Source organism: Littorina saxatilis, linkage group LG5 (genome assembly GCF_037325665.1).
Source record: "Littorina saxatilis isolate snail1 linkage group LG5, US_GU_Lsax_2.0, whole genome shotgun sequence".
In the NCBI taxonomy this organism is placed as follows: domain Eukaryota; kingdom Metazoa; phylum Mollusca; class Gastropoda; order Littorinimorpha; family Littorinidae; genus Littorina; species Littorina saxatilis.
The window spans coordinates 4804462-4817612 of NC_090249.1; the positions used below are offsets into that span (position 1 = coordinate 4804462).

Consider the following 13151-nt stretch of genomic DNA (forward strand, 5'->3'; position numbering starts at 1 on the left):
AGCTATCTCACAGTTACTGATTTCTTTTGCCCCCCCCCCCCCCCCCCCTCTCTATCTCGTCCCGCCCCTCCCCCACTTCCGTTTCTATGCCCCTACCATTACCATGCAATCCCTCAGTGCAAAAACATAACCGTTTCTAATTGCAAAACTCCTGTTGTTAAGTAAATCAATTTGTGCTTTACGCATACCCCACACCTTAGATGTTAAAGCAGTCATGTGATAGAGGTGTTCTGCCACAGGACTTTAACTTGACAGAAATTGGCTGATTGTAAGACTCTAAAGATGTGACTCGGACTAGAAAATATAAAAACACACTAGCTCTTTGGCGTTAGATACGATAACTGTGCATTGTGCGCAGAAAACATTCACTCACTTAAAAATACATTACTTCAAGTGTAAACAATCATGAAATAATAATAAATAATAATGCATACTATAATTTATGAAGCTCATAATATAAGCAGGGTTTAAACCCAGCTCAAAGCTCTGTAAAATCATTGGGGAAAAAACAACCAACGACATAACATTATTTACAGTGCAATCGCAAAGATGTAAATGAATAACACTGATCGTCCCGGCTTCCACAAAGGAGACCACATGCACATTTACTTCATTTACTTGACTTTATTATCCAATGGCTGGCAAATTTGGATCGTTTCTTACCAATAGAAAGCTAGCAGCAACAGAGTCGCTCTACCCAGGTGTGTGCGTGTTTAGGTGTTATCAGCCACCTGCACTTATGGCAGAATCAATCAATCAATCAATCAATCAATGAGTCTTATATCGCGCATATTCCGTGGGTACGGTTCTAGGCGCTCTGCAGTGATGCCGTGTGAGATGAAATTTTATACGGCCAGTAGATTGCAGCCGATTCGGCGCATATTTACCTTTCACGGCCTATTATTCCAAGTCACACGGGTATAGGTAGACAATTATTAACTGTGCCTAAGCAATTTTGCCAGGAAAGACCCTTTTGTCAATCGTGGGATCTTTAACGTGCACACCCAATGTAGTGTACACGGGGGGAGGTCCGGACACCGAAGAGAGTCTGCACACAAAGTTGACTCTGTGAAATAAATTTCCGCCGAACCTGGGATCGAACTCACGCTGACAGCGGCCAACTTAATACAAATCCAGCGCGCTACCAACTGAGCTATATCCCCGCCGAGGTCTTTTACGTGCCACTGTGGTGACACGGGGGTGGGGGGAATACCGTCACCTGAGTCTGCACATAAAATTGACCCGTGTCCGTTCCGGCCTGGATTCGAACCCGTGATCCTATGATCACAGTTCCAGTGTACTACCAACTGAGCTACATTTTAACCTGCCCTCAAAGACCACCTCTCGACAACGACCACATGTCCATTACGAACGCCCCCGGCCCAAGAGTTTCCCCGACAATGTTTTCTATATGATTCACCTTTTCACAGCGACCGTCTGTCCAAAACGACCACCTTCGGTGGTCGGTCCTTTCGGTGGTCGTAGACGACAGGTTTGACTGTACGAAAAACCAACAGCATCGCTGCTTTGAATGGAGGAGGAGAATGTTTTGCTGAATTTATTTAGCAGATACAACAAAAATCCGTTCTAATTTACCTGATCCAGACGAACAGTTTATGATGGAGTTAAATAATATTTTTTTCAAATTTCTTTGGGATGGAAAAAGAGATAAAATTAAAAGAAGTACGGTCACCCAACCCTATGAAGATGGAGGATTAAAGATGGTTGACGTGAAAAGTTTTCTGTCATCTCTAAAAATCGTTTGGTTAAAAAGAGTTGATGGCCTTACTGGATTAATATCAAGATTATTGTTGAAAGCATGTCCATCTGTTACAACAATTAATATGAGAGGAGAGGAATTTGCAAATGTTTTGATGCAGAGAATGGAAAACCCGTTTTGGACCAATGTTTTTAAACATTATAAGAAACTACATGGAAAATGTGACCCTATAACCTTTAACGATTTTGTATCAGAATGTTTACATTATAATGTTAATATTCGGAGAGATAAAAAGACAGTGTACATTCAAAATTGGATCGACAATGGAATAGCTCAGATTGGTCATATTTTGGGACAAAATGGATACTTATCCTATAATGCGTTTAAAATCAAATATCCAAATGTGCGAGGCGATTTTGTATTGTATCAAGGTGTAATCCAGGCTGTTAAGAAATATCAGAGAAAAATCGGCTTAGAATTTGATAAACATTTTATTATGACAGAGCCCATTGTGTGGAAATGTATTTGTAAAGGTAAGACACAACTTATTTACAAAAAACTGATTGAACATGCTACGATCCCAAAATGTATCGAAAAATGGTCTGAATCTTTAGACTGTTTGTTAGATAAGAAGGCTATTTTTCAACATGTTTTTAAAACAACAAAAGACACTTGTCTGAGATGGTTCCAGTACCGATTATTGTACAGAATTTTGCCCACAGAAAGGTTTCTATTTTTGCGAAAAATTGTGGATACGTCATTGTGTACATTTTGTGGTAGAAATGAAGAAACCCTTTTACATATGTTTTGGGAGTGTGATAAAGTGCAGACTTTTTGGATAGAATTTGTAAATTGGCTAAAGGCGAACTGCACCCATTGCAACAATTTAAAACTGTCTAAAGAACTGGTTCTTCTTGGAGTGGCGAACAATGTAGTCACCGATAAAGCTTTTGATGTGTTATTAATCTGTGCCAAACACCATGTATATATTTCCAAAATGAACAAAAAGACCCCTCATTTTCAGACATTTAGTAGAAACTTTAAGCAAAGATTTATTTGTGAAAAGTATAACGCAGTTGTGAATAATACAGTAGATAAATTCTACAAGGATTGGCGCCTGTATATGCACGTTTTGATGTAACCCTTAGGTTTTTTCGTTCTTAAAACCTTTTGATAATGCGACCACCAAACCACTGAACATCCCCCCCTCCCCATTCCATCCTCCCACCCCATGTATGTTGTAATTGTCCAAGTGTGCTTTTCTGTTATATGATTCTGTCTTTTCGGTTAGGTGATGTCCTGTAATGTACAGCATATACATGTAAAAAAAAAAAAAAATGTACAAAAAGAGAATAAAAAATAAATAAAAAAAAAATCCGTTCTGCACAGAAAAGGTAGCGTCAGTCTGTGGATTTTCCAAAAAAGTTTTAAAGTCCGAAGACACTTTTAACCTACGTAACAGTTAAAACTTACCTACCATGCTTTACCAGATAGTTTCCTTAATTTTTTTGTTATATTCACCGCAGTACTACGTATCTAAGCTGACTGAACACGAAACCCTGATAAATTTTGGAGTCCTACATTTAGCTACAAACACCTGTCTTACTAATATTATGGATTCTTTTTTTGGAGGGGGGGGGGGGGGGGGAGAGGGGTCTAACTGTAGGTAATGTGAAGCAGAATAACACTCAGCTCGCTAATGCTATGCAAAATGCGTAATTTTCCAGTATATTTTATTATCCTTATCTCTGAAATTGTTTTGCGTGCTGCAAGCACTCATACCTGTTTCCAAAATGCGAACGTCATTTTTATTTGTATTGCGTATTACTTCGGTGTGTGTGACTCAGTATCCTAAAAACAACCGCAATTAGGATAAATGGGGGTAATTTGGACACCCTAAGAACTAGACGCTGTGGCTGGCCCATAGAAGTCGGTAAGCAAAAACCGGTGGGGTTATATCTCAAGATTGGTGTTACCTACACACATGCAAGTGAAATAAAGGATCTTATGTGTTTTGTAAACACACGGACATGTTTCTTGAAATTTGAGATAAGTTCACATTTTTCGACTAGTCGGGTAAACTGAACAGGGCAAAGTTCAAATTAGCCGAACTCATTTGCATAGGTATTTAACCATTGCTGCCAGCGCTTTCTTAATGTAATCTTAAGAACATTTTCCATGGCTAAAATACCAAAGAGAAGAGTTATTGCAATTTTCTAGCATCAATACTCAAAAAGTTAGACATTTGGCGTTATTCAGCTAAAATATTCTAACAGTTCTCTCACCTGTCACCCGTTGGAAGTCTTTGGGCCATTTTATTTATTATGCAAACGTCATTGACAATTACCAATAACGTAGACATACAGTGACATAAAAAAAAATGGTTACACGAACTAGTGAAATATTCGCCTTGTTCAATATATATATACCCCCCCCCCCCCTCTTTTCAATTTACCCCCCCCCCCCCTTACCCTACTATAAGAGATGAAAGACAGTTTCAGTAAGTACATTTCCTGAAGAGAATAAAACCTTTTCCTTCGGGCAAGTAAAAGCTCCGACGAGGCTTCGCAATATTTTCTTGAAGTTTCAAAAGCTTAAATTCAAACATGAAGTAGAAGTAGAAATAGTTTCGTAGTCTATGATTCATATGAGCAATAATTCAGATAAAGTTATCTTTTTGCCACTGTTTTGTCAAAGGCGAATCGTAATTTGTAGAAAAAGCGACGAGAGGGTCTTAATTGTTTATAATAATAATAATAATAATATGGGAGATGTATAGAGCGCTTGACGTTCACTAAGCGCTTTACAATGAAAAACATACCTATACATACAAAGCGATGCGAAAAAGCATGGGGACAGGATTTCATTTCGATACATACAATCGATGCTTACAAACATATGGCATTAAAATAACAACAACAACACTGTTTATCATTCATGTCGGTCACATCTTTGACATGTGCAATGATCAACTGGACACAGGCAACAATTTATCAACGAACAGAATGACACCCATCTTCGTGTAAACAAGATTAACATATTTGCAAAACAGTAATCCAATCAGGGCATGCTAAATAACCCTTCCCCGAAGAAATTTCGTGCAATATTAACGCAATCCAAAGCCAGTGAACCCTGCGCTGTAAAATTTTGGTCCCACAAATATAACATTTGCATTGACGAAAAGTATTGGGTCCTGGCAAGTGCATGTACAAGCGAAGAAAGATTAAAGTTACTCCAATGGAAAATTTTACATAATATTTATCCCACAAATATTTTATTGCATAAAATGAAGTTAAAAGAAAATAGTTTATGTAGTCTTTGTAATGAAATTGATTATATTGAACACTTCTTTTGGAAATGTAGTAAAATGAAATTGTTTTGGGAAAATGTTAGAAGATGTATATTTGTTAATACGGGAGAAAATGTTATATTAACAGAAAAAGATGTATTGTTTGGATACTCTCCAGAAGTGCAAACCCCCATAAACAAAATTATTAATCATATTTTGCTCATTTCAAAAATGTGTATCAGTAAGTATAGATATGGTAGACCTATTGATTTGAATGTGATGTTAGGATATGAATTAGCATTGAGATATTTCAGTATTGTGTAAATGTTGAAGGATGAATGAGGATACGTTGTAGACGGATGCTTGAATATTTTTTGATTAAAAGCCCCACAATGATGTGCTTGGCAAATTTAAAAAAAAAAAAAAAAAAAAAGTAATCCAATCAATTAAACGTCATACTTACAAATGAGAAGGTTACCCCCCCTCACAAAAACATACACACTCTCTCTCCGCAGTAAATGTATCATTAAAATCCTTCGACATGACGACCGTATAGCGACCGAATAGCGACCGTAAGTAATCTTCAGAAAACCTACACACAGCTGCGTAGCTCTAGTGAAGCGCTAAAAGGCACCATCCTTCCCAGTGACACGAACTGAAAACTCTGCCTGAACAATCCTTCTCATTGCGGTCAATGCGCATGCGCTAACATGGAGAGATTAATCAGGTCGTGAACAACCTAACCCTAACCCTAACCCATAGTTCGTTCGTTCAAAGGGTCGCATTTTTTAAGTCCAAGATTGGCGCATGCGCATTGACCGCAATGAGAAGGATTGTTCAGCAGAGGTTTCAGTTCGTGACACCGGAAAGGATGGTGCCTTTTAGCGCTTCACCGGTCAAACGATTCGGTTCACCATCTCAGATCTACCAGGATTTAGCATGCGATAAGTCCCTTTCCTCCACTTGGATATATACCCACAATCAACAGGCTTGCTACTTTCTGAGCAGAGTGAGAATGTGTCTGCGAATGGACTGCTTGAAAAGCCACTAGTGAAGCCACTATTTCACACACACACACACACACACACACACACACACACACACACACACACACACACACACACGCACGCTCACGCACGCAGGCACGCATGAACGCACGCACGCACGTACACACACATACACACAGAAACATACACACACACACACACAGACACACACACACACACACGCACGCACGCACGTACACACACATACACACAGCAACATACACACACACACAGACACACACACGCACACGCACACACACACACACACACACACACACACACACACACACACACCACCGAACTGTGTACAGAAAACAGTCAGGACGTTGTCTTTTGGTATGTGTCCAAGTGTAGGGGGGTCTTAACCCATACTGTACAAACGTGGCCTGATGTACAGCATGACAGTTTTTGTTGAAACAAAATTTTATTCAAAACACATGACATGAAACAATTGACAGTATGCAAATGGGACACGAACTCAAGCAAAAGCTTATTTTTCGTGGCCAAAACAATAGAACAGTACACACATCTTCATGACAGTGGACACGGCAATAACAAACCAGAAGAACAAATTGTGGGGGTGGGGGCGGGATGGGAACTAAAGCAAAACAGAGGAATCTACAGAAAAAAAAAGGTGAAGAACATACAGGCAACCAAAAGGAAAACTATATGAAACGAAAGCGCAAGGGAAAAAGAACAGCAATTCTGATAGATCTTTCTTTCTTTATTTGGTGTTTCACGTCGTTTTCAACCACGAAGGTTATATCACGACGGGGGAAGGGGGGAGATGGGATAGAGCCACTTGTCACTTGTTTCTTGTTCACAAAAGCACTAATCAAAAATTTGCTCCAGGGGCTTGCAACGTAGTACAATATATTATCTCACTGGGAGAATGCAAGTTTCCAGTACAAAGGACTTAACATTTCTAACATACTGCTTGACTAAAATCTTTACAAACATTGACTATATTCTATACAAGAAACACTTAACAAGGGTAAAAGGAGAAACAGAATCCGTTAGTCGCCTCTTACGACATGCTGGGGAGCATCGGGTAAATTCTTCCCCCTAACCCGCGGGGGGTTTCTGATAGATGCACCATAAATATTCCAAAGGCAGTCATTCGTTACAAATATAATATATAATACAGAAAACAATGTGAATCATTATTTATGCTATTCATGCACTCAAATACAATTAACAATTAACAATTAATTCATTGTATGCGACATTGTTATTTGTAGTTATTTGAATACAATTATTTGGAGAAAAATATTTTAAAAAATTGCAATTAACTGTCTTCACGGTTAGAAGTGTGCCTTTAACACAGTGTGGATGATGAATAAGCCCCGGGACATCCTTAGTTGATGGATATCGTGTCTGTTTAATTGATGATCCTTTGCGCGAGAGATGTTGGTGCCCTGTGACTGTGTGCACGCCCCCGACTGTCGCCCTGGTAATTAGGCCAACAAAATAAAAAAATAGTCTGTTTACGGCAACATAGGCCAACAAAATAGGGTCGGTAGGTCGGGATTTTTTTTCTCTAAAAAACCCCCATATTTTTAAGTTATTTTGCCAAAAAACAAAGACTTTTTTTTTCCCCCCAATGCAAAAAACAAAGTCTAGGGTCGCGCGAAAAAATAGGGTCGGTCGGGATACCGTAAACAGACTATTTTTTTGTGTGGCCTTACAAGTACATGGTCATTACAACCATTCAGACGCAAGGAGCCCAAGGGAGAAAGAAAAAAAATAAATCTAAACTCTGTTGCGTGTAGACATGTGTTAGCGAAACACTTAACAGTACACACGATGTAAACTTATGATGCTGGAAGCGTTGTCGTGAGGGATCGATATTTATTTTGTTACAATTAGTCAATATTTGAATGAATGTATTGCGGTAGACTGGAAATTGAGAGGGAGGTGAGGGTAAATGTGTGGATGTGCTTTAAAAAAAATGGAGCCGGCACTGTGGCGACCGCAATTTTTCAGTTAAAATTGATTTAAATTTTGGTCAAACATTCTTTGATCCGGTCCGGACAATGAGATTGCTTAAAAATAATTATACTGAAACTGTGCCCCAAAATTATTGCGATTAATTTTGCACCCCATCTAATACATTTATTCCCGTGTCATTTCATTAAAAAGTTTCTATTCCATTAAAGACACTCGTCTTGGCTATCTGGAACACTTTTTGAATCAAGGTTGTATTTTACAGGGGTACCCAATAAATCGATAAATGTTTAAATTAATTTTGTTTTAAGCTTTCAAGCTGAAATGCATTGAATGAAATGTCACGCTTTATTTAGATGGGGTACCTGGGACTCTGAGACACAGCCCGATGTGAGTGCGGCTCAGAGGAGCAAACCCCTGAGCACACTCTACACCTGGAGACAGCACGCCAGCACTACTGGCCAGAAGACACCAGCCTGAGCACATTCTACACCTGGAGACAGCACGCCAGCACTACTGGCCAGAAGACACCAGCCTGAGCACACTCTACACCTGGAGACAGCACGCCAGCACTACTGGCCAGAAGACACCAGCCTGAGCACATTCTACACCTGGAGACAGCACGCCAGCACTACTGGCCAGAAGACACCAGCCTGAGCACCAAGCTCTGGGGACCTGCTGCCGAACTGCAGAAGACTGCGGGCTTCATGGCAGCCACCGACCTTAGGATTTGACGGCCATAACATCGAACGCAGAAGAAGGAAAAGAAGAAGAAGAAGTTGGGGTACAAAAGTTATCCTAATGATTGTTTTTGCACATTTTTTGTTTGTAAATAAAAATTTTGCTTGAATTAAAAAAATAAAGAGCACAGATATAAAGCAAATTCGTTTGTTGCAAACTAGTTTTACTTTGGTTTCAATCACCAAGACCACTGACTCAGCGTTGTCTCGGTTGAAGGGTTTTGGTCTGCCAAGTCTCGGCGGTATATGACCGTGCAAGTGTGTTTAATTTCAATCTTTTAGGTCGACAGTTTGCCTGAATATGTTGATATTGCTTTACGCGACTTGTTTCTCGTTGGTTTTGGTCCAAGAGAGTGTTTTGTCCCAAGTGTTAACACTATCCACCAATATCTTTCGCCCATCATTTTCAGCACCCCTTGCTATCTAAAAGGAAGAACAAACAAAGAAACAAACAAAGCAACAAAGAAATAAAGAAACAACATCAACAACAACAACAACCAACCGACCAACCAACCAACCAACCAACCAACCCACAAACAAACAAACAACACGACACCGAAAGAAGAGTGAGGGGAAAAAGCAAGAAAGTTGACGGAAGAGTTTTAGCTCAGTACCCTTGAACTATACGTAGGTACATCCGCACCCGAGCACTAAGAAAGGCGGGTGTGGTCGAACTAAAATAAAAGCAGCCACACTTTTGATCTCCGCCTCATTTTCTTGACTTCCTGATTTCAACACACCCCAGTGCATGAGAACGCGGAAGTTCCTTCATGACTCCGCACAAAATCATATCAGACTTAAAACAAACCATTATTTTTATTCTTATTGTGTACCGTCACAGGAACTTGAATCAATCTTGTGGATTGTTAAAGGCTGCCCTTTTCGTAGCGTTCATTAATTAATTCCTATTGTTTACACGTGCCAATAATGTTATAAAACTGTACCTAAGGGGATATAATAACGATTGGCTGAAGCTTTCGAACACAGAAAAAAATATTTCAGTATTGCAAAGGGGTGTTGATAGTGTCGAATGTAAACAGAACAGTCTCAAAGTGAAAGTGGATGTTTTTCGGAAATTGCGAAGTTAACAAGAATACAGAAAAGCGCGCTTTCCTGCTTAGCACAATACGCTACCGCGCTAATCTGGAAGAGAGAGAGAAATAAAGGGAGGGAGGGAGATAGAGAGATGGAAAGACGGGTGCAGAGAGGGAGAAAGAGAGGGAAGGTGAGAGGGGGGGGGGGGGGCTATGGAGGGAGAGATAAATGGGGAGGAAGAGAGAGATATAGCAATGGACCGAGAGAGAGAGAGGGAGGGGGGAGGATGGATTGAGGGATTGAGTGAGAGAGAAGGGGGAAGGGAGGGAGAGAGAGAAAGGAGGGAGAGGGGAAGGAAGAGAGAGAAAGAGAGGGAGGGAGAGACTTAGTGGGACTGAGGGAGGGAGGAAAGAAAAGGGAGAGGGAGGGAGGGAGAGAGGGAGGGAGGGAGGGAAAGAAATAGTGGGATGGAGGGAGAGAGAGAGGAGGGAGGGAGTGAGAGAATGGGAAGGAGGGAGATGTGGGAGGGATGGAGGTACCGGGAGAGAGAGAAGAGAGGGGAGGGAGGGAAAGAGATAGTGGGATGGAGAGAGAGAGAGAGAGGGGGAGGGAGTGAGAGAGGGGGAGGGAGATAAGGAGGGAGGAAGAGAGGGGGAGGGAGGGAGAGAAAGAGAGTGGGATGGAGGGACAGACGGGAGGGAGGGAGAGAGAGGGAAGGAGGGAGGTAGAGAAAAGTCGATTGTTGGCGGTAGGGAGAGAGGGATGAGGGAAGAGAGGGAGGAGGAGAGAGCGAAAGGGAAGGGGGGATAGAGAGAATGATGGAGGGAGGGAAATTGAGAGAGGGAGGAAGAGGGAGGGAGATAGCGAGAGAGGTAGGGAGGGATAGAAAGAGAGATGGAGGGAGGAAGGAAGGGAGGGAGGGAGAGAGGGAGACAAGGATCGTCAGGAGAATCATATAGAGAAGAAAAATGTTTGAAATAAAACCAGTGATGTACATTTTTCTAGCCGCCTTTAGGACAATTGTCCTGAAGACTGAAAATCAATAGGACACAGTGTCCTGAGATTGCAATTTCAATAGGACAAAAACACTACTCGTAAAACCGCATTTAAAAAGATTTTTCAGTTTAAATTCTTCCACCTTCCGCGACTGTCATGACTAGATGCTCAAAGGATTGAATCACATTTCAAAGTTATTTGAACAGTTGTCGGTTTTTTTTCACTGCCCATCTGTCGACAATGTTTTTCAGGTAGGCATCTGACCGTTCTGCGGGTCCCTCAAGTTTTGCTTTCAGGATCATGTCCTGGGTAGTGACACACAATAGGTTTCTTCGAGCCGTACACACCAAGTTCTGTGCACTGAATCCTCTCTCAACGTCTGCTGTGTGCACTGGCTGCACCAGGCACACTGCAGTCAGCTTGAGCAAGTTGGGAAAGTCTTCTTTGTGATACTTATTAATCAACACCCATAAATCAGCTGTTCTGTCCCTCGGATATTATGACGAAAAGTAATGCCTTGCGCATGTGCGAACATGCACGGGTGGTTCCCATTAGTTTAAACGATTTATTGCTGAGCCAATGAATGCACTCGAGCACCCATTGCACACTGCTACTATCGAAGCCAACTCGTAAATATCTCGTGCTGCGCAGCAGCCTCAGCAACACACCCTACCCCCCAGGGGATAGTACTGGTAACGATCGCAGCTATCACAACGACAGCCAATAGTGGGGCTCGTATGTTGCAGACGCACTCATAAATCATTCACATCTTGCAACAAACATCATACTTTGTGGTATTGTTCCTTATAATTATTTAAGGGATTTCAGATACAGAGCCACTTCAGAAATCGTTTTTTTTTGTCTTTGATAGGGAATAAAAGGCTGCATTTACAGCAGACGAAATTCGTACCAAAAGCGCTCAGCAGTAAATATTCCCAACTCAGCAAATGTAAAATTCAATGGTTTACCATGCACCAGAAGTTGTCTGCTGATAACACATGCATGACATAAATACTCTTAATGGTATTTTTGTATTCTGGTATTTAATTTGATCGTTTTTAGAATTTTATATATCCGCAGCATGAAAATTCAAGATGGCGGCCTCCGCAACATTGCGTGTTTTGATTTGAGCGAAAACAACGTTTCTGAAGGTAAGTTTTCAAGAATACGCATCCATTCACCAATGTCACATCATTTTACTGTTTAATTCTCCCCTGGGGTCTGTTATTCATCGGGTGAAGCGCTGAAGTGCAGAGTAATCTTGCAATAGCTCATCAGCTGGATTGTGATGCTGATAGATCTAGATCTATCTGTTGTCGTGTTGATTACAAGTAAGGAAATCATGATCGCCACGCTGGTGATTTTAAACAGATTAAACGAACTTTGAATAAAAGGCGAGGAGAAAGAGATTGTTCATGGTATGATAAATGATTAGTCCTGCCTACGTTAAGGATAAGGTGGGGAGGGGTAGAGTCAAAAACTGAGTGAGGGTAGGCCAGATAGTAGGATGACCAGCTGCAGATAAAAACACTCCACTCCCCATGTCTTTACAGTGTTCTTTCAAAGACGGTAGGTAACAGACAAAAGCATACAGTGTATGCTAATCAAATGAGATAAGTGGTTTTGAAAAATGAAGAGGTACCGCTCTTTGAGTTTTACAATTTTGGTTTGTTGCTTGTTTCTCATCCTTTTGCTTATTTTAAGTTGACCGTGCATTGGTGTGAATTTTATTTTTACAGGATATATACAAGAGTTACACCACATGCCGGTTCCTGGGAACAAGCGTTCTGCATTTATTCCGGTGCCACAGAAGGGAGCCGATTTCACTAGTACTACTGCATCAAGGTTTGTTACCTAATACATCTTAACAGTAAGATTTTTTTATTTGTATTAATTGGAACATGTTTGCACATCATTTGTAAGCGACCTCTGTGAATTTGATGGGTTTAACGTACGAACCCTCACTATGGTCAACATTCTGTTAGCGACTGTTTGAAGCGAATAAATGTAGCGGTCAGAAAGATTCCAGAATCAGTTGGGTCACTGGAAACTGTGTTTGTTTGTTTTTTAACCTGAAACAGTAAGAATTATACGAATTCATGAAATACAATTTTCTTTCATTTTGGTCTGTTGTGTGAAGACTTGCTAACCCGGCTTTGACCGACTCTCTGAGATAGTAAACATTATTCAAATACATTCAAATAAAAATGTCACTTTTCATCTTTTGTGTGAAGGGTACCACAGGCTGATTTCCTGCACCATGGATGTAGAGGAGGCCAGACAGTCTGCTTCTCATTCCAGCTGTGTTGCGTTTTTTTCTGCTCGTGAAGTGTATCGCCACATTGCCAAAGCCATTGGCCAAGAGAAGTCACCCTGTC

At 40.8% G+C, this 13151-nt stretch overlaps 1 long non-coding RNA gene across 1 annotated transcript; it reads left to right on the forward strand.

Annotated features, from left to right (window-relative positions):
* Positions 1-11515: 11515 nt before the first annotated feature.
* Positions 11516-13144, forward strand: LOC138966104 (uncharacterized). The gene is made up of 3 exons (XR_011455609.1): positions 11516-11924; positions 12513-12618; positions 13008-13144. It is a non-coding gene; the product is annotated as an uncharacterized lncRNA (long non-coding RNA).
* The last annotated feature ends 7 nt before the right edge of the window (positions 13145-13151 follow it).